Raw genomic sequence first — 14488 nt, 5'->3', positions numbered from 1 at the left:
AACCTGCCACTCACCTGACTATGTTGATATAAGAAGAGTCACCAATATAGCCTGCAAATAAAGGAGGAAATCTTTATCCTCATATCCAACCCCAGAGTAATATAATACCAATTCTCCTCAAACTATTCCAGAAAATTGAAATTAAGCCATTCTCCCAAAATCATTCTATGAGGCCAATATCACCCTGATACCAAAACCAGAAAAACATACAACAAAAAAAGAAAATTACAGGCCAATATCCTTGATGAATATAGATACAAAAATCATCAACAAAATATTAGCAATCAGAATACAGCAACACATCAAAAAAAATTATACACCATGATCAGGTGGGATTCATCCCAGCAAAGCAAGGATGGTTCAACATATGAAAGTCAACAAATGTAATACATCATATCAATAAAATCAAGTACAAAAATCATATGATTATCTCAATAGATGCAGAAAAAGCATTTGACAAAATTCAACATCCTTTCATGATAAAGACTCAACAAATTAGGAGTAGAAGGAAAATATCTCAACACAATAAAAGCCATCTATGACAAGCCCACCACCAATATCATTCTGAATGGGGAAAAACTGAAGGCATTTCCCTTAAGAACAGGAATAAGACAAGGATGCCCACTCTTACCACTTCTATTTAACATCATACTGGAGGTACTAGCAATAAGACAAGAGAAATAAATAAAGGGAATCCAGATTGGAAAAGATGAAGTCAAACTGTCCCTAGTTGCAGGTGACATGATACTATATATAGAAAAACCTAAAGGTTCTATCTAAAAACTCAGAGCTGGTTAATAATTTCAGTAACATTGCAGATACAAAATAAATGCCCCCAAATCTATTGCATTTATATTCTCATATAACAAACTAACAAAAAGAGAGATCAAGAAAGTAAGCTCTTTACAACAGTCATGAAAAATTAAAATACCTAGGAATCAATTTAACCAAGGAGGTGAAAGATCTCTACAATGAGAACTACAAACCACTACTGAAAGAAATTAAATAGGACACAAAAAGTTGGAAAGACATTCCATGCTCCTGGAGTTGAAGAATTAACATTGTGAAAACATCCATACTACCCAAAGCAATCTGCAGATTTAATGCAATCCCCATCAAAATACCAATGACACTGTTCACAGAAATTGAAAAAAACAATTTCAACATTCACATGGAACAGCAAAAGACCTCAAATAGTCAAAGCAATCCTGAGCAAAATAAATAAATAAATAAACAAAGCTGGAGGCATAACACTATGTAATTTCAAATAATACTACAAAGCTATTGTTACCAAAACAGCATGACACTGGCATAAAAATAGACACTCAGACCAGTGGAGCAGAATAGAGAACCCAGAAATCACCCCTCAGGCTTACAGTCATCTGATTTTTGACAAAGTCAACAAAAGCATACATTGGGGAAAAGACTGCCTCTTCAGTAAGTGATGTTGGGAAAACTGGATATGCAATGCAGAAGAATGAAACTAGACATGCACTTCTCACCATGTAGTAAAATAAATTTAAAATGGATTAAAGACTTAAGTGCAAGACCTGAAATGTAAAACTACTAAGGGAAAATATAGGAGAAACACTTCAGGAACTAGGTCTGGGCACAGACTTCATGGACAAGAGCCCAAAAGAACAAGGAACAAAAGAAAAACAGTGTGTGTGGGGGGGATCTATATCAAAATAAAAAGCTCTGAACAGCAAAGGAAACAATCAACAAAGTGAATTGATGACCTACAGAGATGGAGAAAATTTTTGCAAGTTATACATCTGACAAGGGATTAATATCCAGAATATACAAGGAACTCAAGCAATTACATAGTAAGAAAACTAATGACCCAATTAAAAAATGGGCAAAGGAGCTGAATAGACATTTTTCAAAGGAAGACACACCAATGGCCAACAGACATATGAAAAAGTGCTCAACATCACTAATCATGAGGATAACACAAATCTAAGCCACTTTGAGATATCATCTCACCCCAGTTATACTGGCTATAATCAAAAGACAGAGAATAACAAATGCTGGCGAGGATGTGGAGAGAAGGGAATGCTTCTACACTGTTCATGGCATTATAAATTAGTAGAGCCATTATGGAAAACAGTATGGAGTTTTCTCAAACAACTAGATAGATCTACCATACTATTTAGCAATCCCACTTTTGGGTATGTACCCAAAGGAATGGAAATCTTCATGTTGAAGGGATACCTGCACTCCCATGTTCATGGCAGCTCTGTTTATAACAGCCAAGATATGGAACCAACCTAAATGTCCCTTGACGAACACCTGGATAAGGAAAATGTGGTATATATACACCATGGAATATTACTCTGTCTTAAAGAAGAATGGAATTCTGCCTTCACAACAACATGAATGAGTTTGGAGAAACTTATGTTGGGTGAAACGAGCAAAGCACAGAGGGAAAAATACTGCATGTCCTCACTCATAACTGGAAACTAAGAGAGAAAGAAGGAAGGAAGGAAAGAAAGACTACAGTGGTGCTTTGGGCTTGCAGAGGGAGAGAGAATACCTAGGGATACAGAGTGGAATGGGGAAAAGGATGGGGAGGGAGGTCGGGGATTAACTGGGTGGGGGACAGGGGTATAATTGCAATTTGTGGTAATGGGCATGCTGCCAGTATTGATCTGGCCATCACATCTTGGGAACGTTGGTGATGGTCACTTTATACCCCATGAATATTCATAAGCAATAAAAAAGAGAACTTTTAATAGCCTTTCAATTAGCTGAATTTGTGTTTTTAGTAGTTTCTTTTCTTCTTGAGCATTTCTACTTCTATACAATTAGAAAGATTCAAAGTAGAGCTTACACTTTTGTCATATTTCTGTCAAAATGATGCACTATTTTAACTATATAATGTAAAATAAAAAGTTTTAAAAAGTAAAAAGAAACTCAACAAACAAACAAACAAAAAACAGTATGGTATTGGCCTTAAAACAGACACATCACCCAATGGAATAGAATAGAACACCCAGAAATAAACCCACACAACAATAGTCTATTGATTTTTAACAAAGATGCCAAGAACACACAATGGAGAAAGCATAGTCTCTTCAGTAAATGGTGATGTTGGGGAAACAGGATATGCACATGTGGAAGAATGAAAATGACCCTTATCTCATCCTTTATACAAAAATCAAGTCAAATTGATTAAAGGCTTATACCAGAAACTGTAAAACTACTAGAAGAAAACAGGAGAAAAGCTCATGACTTTGATCTGGGCAGTAATTTCTTGGATAGGACCCCAAAAGCACAGGCAATTAAAGGAAATATAGACAAATGAACACATCAAACTTAAAAGATTCTGCACAGCAAAAGGAAACAACTCACAGAGTGAAAATAAAACCCACAGATAGGGAGAAAATATTTGCCAATTATATATCAAATAAGGGCATAATATCCAAAATATACAAGGAACTCAAACTCCTTAATGACAAAAATCCAAGTAACCCTATTAAAAAATGGGCAAAGGACCTGAATAGACATTTCTCAAAAGAAGACATACAAATGGCCAACAGGTATATAAAAAAATGCTAAACATCTCTTATCATCCAAGAAAGCAATTTAAAAATCACAATATCACCTTATACCTGTTAGATTTGCTATTATCAAAATAATGAAAGAATAAATGTTGGCAAGGAAGTAGAGAATAGCAACCTTTGCACACTGTTGGTAGTATTGTAAATGAGTACAGCTGTTTTAGAAAACAGTATGGAGGCTCCTTAAAAAACTAAAAATAGGATTACCATATGATCCAGCAATCCAATTTCTGTGTATATATCCAAAGAAACTGAAATCAGTATGTTCAAGAGACAGCTACACTCCCATTTTTATTGCACAATTATTCACAGTAGTCAAGATATGGAAACAACTGTCGTGCTCATCAACAGATTCATTGATTAAATAATGTCTAGCTATGACAAGAGCTACTACAAGGCCTGGAATCCTTGCAGTGTCAATTGTCTAGCTCTTAATCCTGTTTGTGACCCAACTGTAAAGCTAGGCAACCACCATAGTTGTCGCGGCTCTTTTACCTGCCAGTAATCCTGCACCGACTGTGCCGATGGTTGAGCTAGGGCTGGGTCTGGAGCTCCCAGACCCGTCAAGCCCATCCACAGACCATGTCACAAACCCTTCACATGCCAGGCTGGGTCAGCAGACCCCTCCATGCCAGGCTGGGTCACCAGACCCCTTCACGCAGGTCTATGAGCTGGCTAACCAGCCACACCATCCTTGGAAGCAGCAGGTCTGGAAAAAAAAATGGCCATTCAGGGCGGGTGCCTGAGGCACTAAACACCAGCCAAAGCCCTGCCATGCTGGCACACTCACTCTACCCACACACACACACAATGTTTATGGAACCGCCCCATCCAGCCCTGAGGTGAGGGGAGCCTGGTCAAATTATCCTATTTTCCCAACAAATAATATGGTATATATGCATAATAAAACAGTATTCAGCCTTAAAAAAAAAAAAAGGCAGGAAATTCTGTCATTTGTGATAACACAGATAAACCTAGAGGACATTATGCTAAGTGAAATAATCCAGGCACAAAGGGATGAATATCATATGATCTCATTTATATGTGGAAGCTGAAAAAGTAGAACTCATGGAAGTAGAGAATAGAATGGTGATCACCAGAGGCTGGGGAAGAGGGGTGGTGGTGGATGGGGAAAGGAGTGACATTGGTAAAAGGGTACAATGTTTCAGTTAGGGCAGAGAAAAAGTTCTGGTGATCTAGTGCACAGCATGGTGATTACAGTTAATAATGTATTACATATTTCAAAATAGGTAAAAGAGAATTTTAAATGTTCTCACCACAAAGAAATAATAAATATTTTAGGTGATGGAAATGCTAATATGTCTGATTACTGCACAATGTGTACATGTATGTAAACATCACATTGTGCCCCGTAAATGTGTACAATTTTTATTTGTCATTTAAACATAAAATAAAATTTAAATATAATTTTAAGAAAATGAACTTACAGTATCTCTTCTCTATCAGATTCAAACTACATAGTCTCTCAGATTTTTAACCCATCGATGGTTTAAAAATATCAAAATCTCCATCCCAACTTCAATGTCAAATTTCATCTTCATTACTTTAAACCAGGATTTTGCAGCATCTTTACTATTGTCATTTTGATCACTCCATTGTTTGCTGGACTCTGCATTGTATGCTATTTATTCGCATCCTTGGCCCCTACCCACTAGATGCTGATAGCACTCTCCACCTTCAAATTGCAACAATTAAATATGTCTCCAGACATTCTCAAATGTTTCCTGCTAGAAAAATCTTTCCCTATTGAGAACCACTTGCTTTAACCATAAATTATTACCAGAAACTTCATTAGAAGGTACCTATTAGTCTCAATTTTGATATTTGTCTGTTTCTTCTAAATGTCACATTTTCTTGGCATTTCCTTTTATATTTAAAATATTTATTCTGGATCCCCAGCCCAGCCGAGTGTGTGCTGATCAGAGAGGCACCCAGCCAGAGAAGCTGAAGATCGGCAGAGACCACGCACCCTGTAGTGCCAGCACACGACGAGCAGGTAGGCCACATTGTCACTGCCCGATTCCATCCCCAGCCTGGCCAAGTGCGTGCTGATCAGAGAGGCACTCAGCAGGAGAGGTCCAAGATCCACGGAGACTACACACCCTGTGATGCCAGTGTGCAACCCAGCAGGTAGGCCTTGCCACTGCTGCCTGACTCCATCCCCAGCCCAGCTGAGTGCATGCTGACCAGAAGCACCTCCCTGGAGAGACCTAAGGTGACCACACACCCGAGGCACTAGTGAGCAACCGAGCAGACACTGAGACAGCCATACCAAATAGGCAGCCCCAGCAGCATCCTAGCCAGACAATAGTGTCAAACCAGTGGACCATGAAATCCCCTGCCACAATGACTAAACAACAAAGGAAAGATACCAGAAATATGAAAAATCAAGAAAGTAAACCACCAAAGGGTAATAACTCTCAAGATCTAGCTTCTATAGAACAAGAAGCCTTTGAAGTGTCTGTCAAGGAATTTCAAGTGATAATTCTAAGGAAACTAAATGAGATACAAGAAAACTCAGCTAGAAAACACAGTGAAACGAGGAAAAGTGTACAGGATCTGAAAGAAGAAATGTACAAGGAAATCAATGCCCTGAAAACGAATGTAGCAGAGCTTGCTGAGCTGAAGAATTCATTCAGCGAAATAAAAAACACAACTGAGAGTTTAACCAACAGGCTTGCAGAAGCAGAAGAGAGAACTTCTGACCTTGAAGATGGGCTGTTTGAAATAACACAGGCAGACAAAAAAAAAAAAGAAAGAAAGAAAGAAAAAAGAATTAAAAACACTGAAGAAAATGTAAGAGAGATATCAGACAACCTTAAGTGCTCAAATATCCAAATCATGGGTATTCTAGAAGGAGAGGAAAAGGAGATTGCATTGAAAACATATTCAACAAAATAGTGGCAGAAAACTTCCCAGGTATAGGAAAGGACACATATCTACAGATTCAGGAAGCTCCAGGATCCCCAAATGTATTCAACCCAAAAAGGTCTCCTCCAAGACATGTTATAGTCAAATTGGCAAAACTCAAAGACAAAGAGAGAATCTTAAAAGCTGCAAGAGAGAAGCATCAAATACCTATAAGGGAGCCCCAATCAGACTAACATCAGACTTTTCATCACAAACCCTAAAAGCCAGAAAGGAATGGGATGATATATTCAAAATACTAAAAGACAGAGATTGCCAGCCAAGAATACTCTACCCCAAAAGGCTATCCTTCTGAAATGAAGGGCAAGTAGTATATTTCTCAGACAAACATAAACTGTGGGAGTTCACTACCATGTGACCACCCTTCCAAGAAATTCTCAAGGGAGTACTGGGTTTGGTACCTGAAAAATAACTACCACTGCCATTAAAACTCAAAAAAATATCAAAACCCACTACTAAAATAAAAATGGCAACAATGAAGAGAAAAAAAAAAGTTTATCTACAACCCAAGGAGCCAACAAACACAGAAAACAAACAGTAAATCAGAAAGAAAGGAACAAAAGACACTTGAGACATCCAAACAAAAAATAATAAAACGCTAAGATTAAATCAACACTTTTCAATTACAGCTCTTAATGTAAAAGGCTTAAATTCCCCAATCAAAAGACACAGACTCGCTGACTAGATTAGAAAAGAGGACCCAACTATATGCTGCCTTCAGGAGACCCACTTCACCTATAAAGACTCACATAGACTAAGAGTGAAAGGATGGAAAAAGATTTACCATGGAAACAGAAATGAAAAACGAGCTGGAGTAGCTATTCTTATATCTGATAAAATAGACTTTAAACTAAAAACCATAAAAAGAGATAATGAGGGCCACTACATAATGACAAAAGGATTGATACATCAAGAAGACATAACAATCATAAATATATAGGCACCCAATGTCGGAGCAGCCAGATTTATAAAACAAACTCTATTAGACCTAAAGAAGGAAATAGACACTAATATCAAAGTAGCAGGGGACCTGAACACCCCACTGTCAATATTGGAGAGATCATCTAGGCAAAGAATCAGCAGAGAAACACAAGATATAAATAACACTCTAGACCAATTGGACTTGGCAGATATCTACAGAACATTCCATCCAACAACCTCAGAATATTCATTCTTCTCACCAGTACATGGATCATTCTCAGGATAGATCACATTTTAGGTCACAAATCAAGTCTCAACAAATTCAAAAAAATTGGAATTATCCCATGTATATTTTCAGACCACAATGGATTAAAATTAGAATCAATAACAAATGAAATTCTGGAAACTATACAAGCACATGGAAATTAAACTTGATGAAATATGGGTCCAAGAAGAAATCAAACAGGAAATGAAAAAATTTATTGAAACTAATGAAAACAATGATACATCATACCAAAAGCTGTGGGATATTGCAAAAGCAGTACTAAGGGGGAAATTTATCACATTAAATGCTTACTTCAGAAGAATGGAAAGATTGCAAGTGAACAACCTTATACTTCACCTTAAAGAACTAGAAAAACAAGAACAATCCAAACCCAAAGTTAGCAGATGGAAAGAAATCATTAAAATCAGAGCAGAACTTAATGAAATTGAAACCCAAAAAACAATACAAAAGATCAATGGATCAAAAAGTTGTTTTTTTGAAGAGATAAATAAAATTGTCAAACCATGAGAATGGCTAACTAAAAAAAGAAGAGAGAAGATCCAAATAAAAATTAGAAATGAAAAAGGTGATATTACAACTGATAACTCTGAAATACAAGGAATCATTCAAGACTACTATAAACAACTATATGCCAATAAATTTGAAAATCTAGAGGAAATGGATAAATTTCTGGACACACACAAGCTACCAAAACTGAGCCAAGAAGATGTAGAAAATCTGAACAGATCAATAACAATAAAAGAGATTGAGGCTCCCAACAAAGAAAAGCCCAGGACCAGATGGATTCACAGCAGAATTGTACTGAACATTCAAAGAAGAATTGACACCAATTCTCTACAAACTATTCCTAAAGATTGAAACAGAGGCAATTCTCCCAAACTCATTCTATGAAGCAAACATCACCCTGATACCAAAACCAGGTAATGATACAACTAAAAAAGAAAACTACAGGCCAATATCATTGATGACTATAGATGCAAAAATCCTCAGAAAGATACTAACAGAATACAGCAACACATATACAAAACTATACACGTCAAGTGGGATTCATCCCAGGGATTCAGGGTTGGTTCAACATATGCAAATCAATAAATGTGATACACCATATCAATAAAATCAAACACAAGGACCATATGACCATCTCTATAGATGATAAAAAAGCATTTGATAAAATTCAACACCCATTCATGATAAAGACTCTATAAGTTAGGTATAGATGGAAAGTATCTCAACATAATTAAAGCCATATATGATAAACCCACTGCCAATATCACCTTGAATGGATGGACCTAGAGAGAATTATATAAAGTGAAACAAGTCAGGCATGGAAAGAGAAATATCACACGTTCTCACTTATTTGTGGAAGCTGAAAATAAATAAATAAATAAAGACACAAACATCCTGGGTGGGGGGAGGGGAGAAGACACAACAATTACAATTCCTTGAAGTTGATATGACAAGCAAACAGATATGAGGTTGTTGGGAGGAAGGGGCGAGAGGAAGGAGGGAGGGAGGTTTCAGTAATGGGCCACAATAGTCAACCACATTGTATATTGACAAAATAAAATAAAATTTTTAAAAAATTCAAAAAATTATATACATATATTTATTCTGTACTATCCTCCTATAATTTTTTACACATTTTGCACATCTTTACTTGATGAGATTCAAAAAGAAACTTTGAGTTGAGAATTTCATACACACTTGATTACTATCTAATCAAAACTACAAAAAATGAGGTATTCAAAACAAAAGAACAGTTTATCTTTCCCATCTCTGTCTTTCAGTAAGTAGAATAATGTAGTTTGTGAGATGTGTTTTTGAAACAATGAAGTATTATGCAACTAGTAATGATATTTAATGAAGTTGAACTCATAGTTTTGGTAGTGCTATTTTAGTTTTTAATTCCATAGTAATAACACTAATTTTTCCAGAAAGATTTCTTTTCTTTTTTATAAATGATTCATCTTCCGGTTTTGTTTGTTAGTTTGAACTTATAGTTTAACATAATTGAGGCCAATTATAAAGGAGAAGTAAAATGTTTCTGATAGCTATTATTATTAATAGAGAACAATAGTCAAAGCTATTTTATGAGAATGGGAGGTTGATCAAACATACTCTGTTTAAAATCAAACCTAGAATGAATAGAAACATTTAAAAATGTATTTGGTTAATAAAATCTGCTTCACCTTAATTTTAGATTCTTAGTAAATAAGACTATAAACAAATGGAATATATTCATGTAATGTATAAATACATATGTATGTGTATGTACATATAAATATGTAACATGCACACATCATTAATCACACTGGAACTAATTATTTATAAAAAGATGTATTCCTTTTGTTCTCTCCTATCAGATATTAAATACATATGAAAATCAAGTTTATGGGCATTTCCCAGATTGTGTTGAACTGCCCCATGCATGTACATGAATTTCTGTGTTCAGCATATGACACACAGACTGCCAATTTGAGCATTAGGAAAAATGCAATGAATTTTCCATTAAGTGTGCTCCCTCAGTGAACACCCTCTGTTTTTCTGGCAGGACTCAGCACGATCTAAAAAATAAGCAGCATATTGGGAACAATAATGAATATTTATGCTTCATGAAATCCTTTTTCATTCATTTTCCATCTGCACTCCTAGACCCCAAAATGCTAAAATAGTAGAGGGGGTGAGGAGAATTGTGTATAACTCCTTGGATTGGTGATAGAGAAACATCATGTGAGCCAACTGATGCCCATGCTATGTGAAGGCATAATTGATTTATACTGAAACATACTGGCAATTTGCATTTCTATTTAACCCCTTTGCGATATGTGCTTTAAAATGAACTTTGATTCTATAAAATTGTAGAAGAATAAATTATGTGATACTCAAATATTGTTTATAATGAAGGAGAAAAGGTCATTATTAAAAACGTGAAAGGAGATGAGAAAAGCCAACGAAGAATATACTGGAAAAAATAACTGTTTGAGGGAGAAAAGAAGAAGAAACCTGAGGCATAATTTTAACCATTAATTTGTCAGTTAATAGACTGAGAAAAAAAAAAAAGCAAGAGTGAAAAACTGTGGAAGAGTCTATGTTGACATAATAATTTTCAAAGACGAATTAAGGATGCATATTGCCCAATGAATATCTTTGAATTAAATGCCTTAATTCATTTTATTTCAAGGGGCTTGTTGATTAAAGTGTTTATGACAGTTTCTTGCTTGAAGTTTCAGCAATTTGTATTTGGTGGTAAATTCTAGCAGGTCATGAATCTATTTTACCTAAGGCTATGTGCAAAAGAGTGCAAAACATCTGAAAGAAAATTGAAATATTTCCTGACAACCTAGTATTTTAGAGAATCCAAAAGATGGATGACACCTAGAAGATTAAAATTAAAGTGGGCACTATTTTCTGTAAGCCCTACATAGCCCTTCATAGCTAAAAGTTAATGTTTGAAAGTGGTTGCTTTAAGATTCCATACAAATGGATTGGAATGAAGTCCTCCACAATTTCTATATTGAGAAATTAATTATAGGCATCATCTCCAGAATTTAGAATTTTTAAATAGGCTGAAGATTTGCCCTCTTTGTTTATTGCTTGCTTTGTTTGTTTGTTTGTAGTTAGAGGGTAGAGGGCAGAACTCTTTATTTTTTTCTGGCAAATGTTAACCTTGATGCACTATAGTGGAAAACAACAACAACAGTAAGAAAACAAACATTTTCAAAAGGATAAACATGGGGGTTTTAGCAAAATCAAATGAGCATTTCTAATTGACATTAATGTCACTTCAATTTTAGAATTATGCTTAATTGGATGTATTTCCAGAATTATAAGACAGTACTAGCATAGCAATGTTACAGAAAAACAGAGGGCAAATCTTCAGCCTATTTAAAAATTCTAAACTCTAGAGATGCTGCCCATCCTGAAAAATAATAAAATAAATGAAAAGGAAGTTTTTCCACTTGGTATTTGGTATATTCTTAAGTGCAAAAGTATGATTTGAACACACACAGAGCTTAATTAAAGACTGCTCACTAAAATGAAAGAGCTACCTTAAAGGAAATTTCAGCTGTGTAGCCAGGATCCTTCTGTCCTGTTAAAAAAAAATAATTGAACACCAAAGACTATGACAGAAAAGTCTAAATGTTCTAGGGACTCTCTCAGACATTTGTTTGAAGTTTTTCTCAAGCATTTTAAGCCAAAACCACTGCTGGATTCTCCCTGTTGGGAGGACATAAGTGCTAGAGATCATATGCTCAGGATTGAGCTCAAGATGTGCCACATCAAACTGTTTACCCCTTGACCTCCCCTCCCTCCTCTGCTGGGTTACACATATTTCATTTCCTCTAGATTAAGAAAAAAAAAAATTTTCACCAGGAAAAGGGTTTTTAACTTAAAGCTAAATTCCCTGAAGTAAAAGAAAAAAAGAAGAAAATTTCAACTTTTTCATAAACTGAACTAAAGACCAAATTTCTTATGTTACATTATGAAGACACTTTCACCTATATCTCTTACTCTCTGTTTCTTACTTTTCTAAATTAAATAGAAATATGTTTGAAAAGAATGAAAAACCACTAATATCTCCATAAATGAGAGCCTATTATTTTCACTTTGTGGCAATATATTTTAACAATATATGACCTTTGAACTTAGCTAGACCTTTCATAATCTTTAAAAATACATTTGATTTCATTAAATATTTTTAAAACCTTCAATTCTATTACCTCAAAACTTTCACATTAAAGTGCCTGGTATTCACATCATGATAACTTGAAAAGCTAGTGTTTATAGACTGAGTAAAAGTGAAAGAGAATGAAAAATTAAAACCACATTAGCATGAGAAACTCAGGGCATCACATTTCCTCCAAGCATTTATGGAGTTCTCTGCATTCGGTGGTTTGTGTACCTGATTATGGCAGAACCAATTTGACTGAAATATTTCTAAAATCCAGATTGTTCTAGTCCTTTAAGATTCTTGAAATACAAACAACAGAATAGAGTTTAGGCTTACTAATACTTGTGAAATTTTCAAACTGGCCATGATAGATTGTGCCCTTAAATATTTTAGATCTTGTGCATTTTTTCTTTAGCTGGTCAGAATTCAGTAACCACCTACTTCGTCAACGAGTGTATGCTCCTTAAGAATCAGAAATATTGTTGTAATATGAACATGGTCCATATTTAAATTCATTCTAAATTGTCTTTTAAGTTTGAGGCACAGGATTTAACTCAATTAAACACACACACACACACACACACACACCCACACACACCCACACACATGCATGTGTACAGAGAACACCTACTATTAAAAAATATTTTAAAAGTTCTACCATCATATATAATTTCTATATTTTACCGTGTGGTTTTACTGAAAGCATATCTCATCCTTTGTATTTTCTATGGTTTATTAGTTTGGATTATTAAGCATGAGTTGCCTAAAATAAAGGTTGCCTTTCCTTTTTTTGAAGGTCTAAAAGTCTTAGCTTTCTACCTTTAACCCTGAGTCATCGTGGCCTAAAAAAATTTTTTTTTTCTACCAAAGCAGAATGTTTCTATGAAAACTATGTCCACTGATCAGCAAACAGGATACATCTTTTCAAGTATCCTTCTCCAATAAAGGAAGATTAAAAAAGAAACAAGTTCACAGGAAACTCCATATTTTAGTTAACTAGATTTGGGGAGTAACTAAACATTTAATACATAGCAAATAATTTATGGATTGAAAAGTTTAATCAATATGTTCAAAAATTTTTGGTCTACTATCTGGATACAAATTAAAAGGAATAATTTCCAGGCCTTCCATAGGCTACTCAAAAATACTTCTGCTAGCAACTTTTGTGTACCTAAAATTCCACATTCAAGCTTCATTTTCTTTATGTTGTACAAATGCTAGTTAAATGCATATACTTCAAGGGAACTTAATTTTAAATCTCTCATTTTTTGTAACATTTGCTTTAGTAAGAAATCAAATAAATACAAGTATAAAAAAAACAAACAAACATGGCTTTTGGGCTCTGATATGTAAAGCACTTGGAAATTGTCATTCCAGTCCTTAAAACAAGAAAATCTGAACAAATTGAAAATCAATAACTTTTCTTGAACTGCTCAAAAAACTGAGGTTGCAGGGCAAAAAGCAAAAGGAACTGCATATAAGCACTGTATTCCAGTTGTGGGAAACTGTGAAGCTGTTTCCCCAAGGAGTAGAGTTAAACATTCTAACACTGTTATATATGCTTACTGGAATTGAACAATTTAAGTAATGGACAGTAGATGGTGGAAGCCAGGTTTCTCCCACTCTTGGAGTCAGAATTTACAGATAAGCAAAGGAGGAAGGTTAAAATGATTCATGTGGTAATGAATTGAATCATCATTTTATCAGTTTAGTACAGATATGAAGGGTTACATAAATATTTACAGATATACAGGGGTTAGTATACACACATATATTTCCTTGGTCTGCCAGTTGTGAAGATCTAGGGGCAATGATCCCTCAGTACCAATGAGCACACCCAGCTTCTAACATCACTCTCCATTAAAAGAAATCAGGACGCCTTGGAGAAACTGCTGATCCTAGGATGGGGCAGAAAACATACAAGATAGGACTGAAGTATCGTATAGTGCCAGAACGTAAGAAAGTGTTAAAAACAAAACAACAAAACAAATAGCAATAACACATTTATGGGGGTATGTGAAAGTGACCCAGGATCTAACTGGCAGAGTTCCCAAAGGCCACAGCTAGAATAAATTGAATAATAAAATAAAGTAGTAG

The sequence above is a fragment of the Cynocephalus volans genome, chromosome 5, assembly GCF_027409185.1.
Source record: "Cynocephalus volans isolate mCynVol1 chromosome 5, mCynVol1.pri, whole genome shotgun sequence".
Lineage (NCBI taxonomy): Eukaryota > Metazoa > Chordata > Mammalia > Dermoptera > Cynocephalidae > Cynocephalus > Cynocephalus volans.
The sequence above is the reverse complement of the archived record's forward strand: the minus strand, read 5'-3'. Positions refer to the sequence as shown.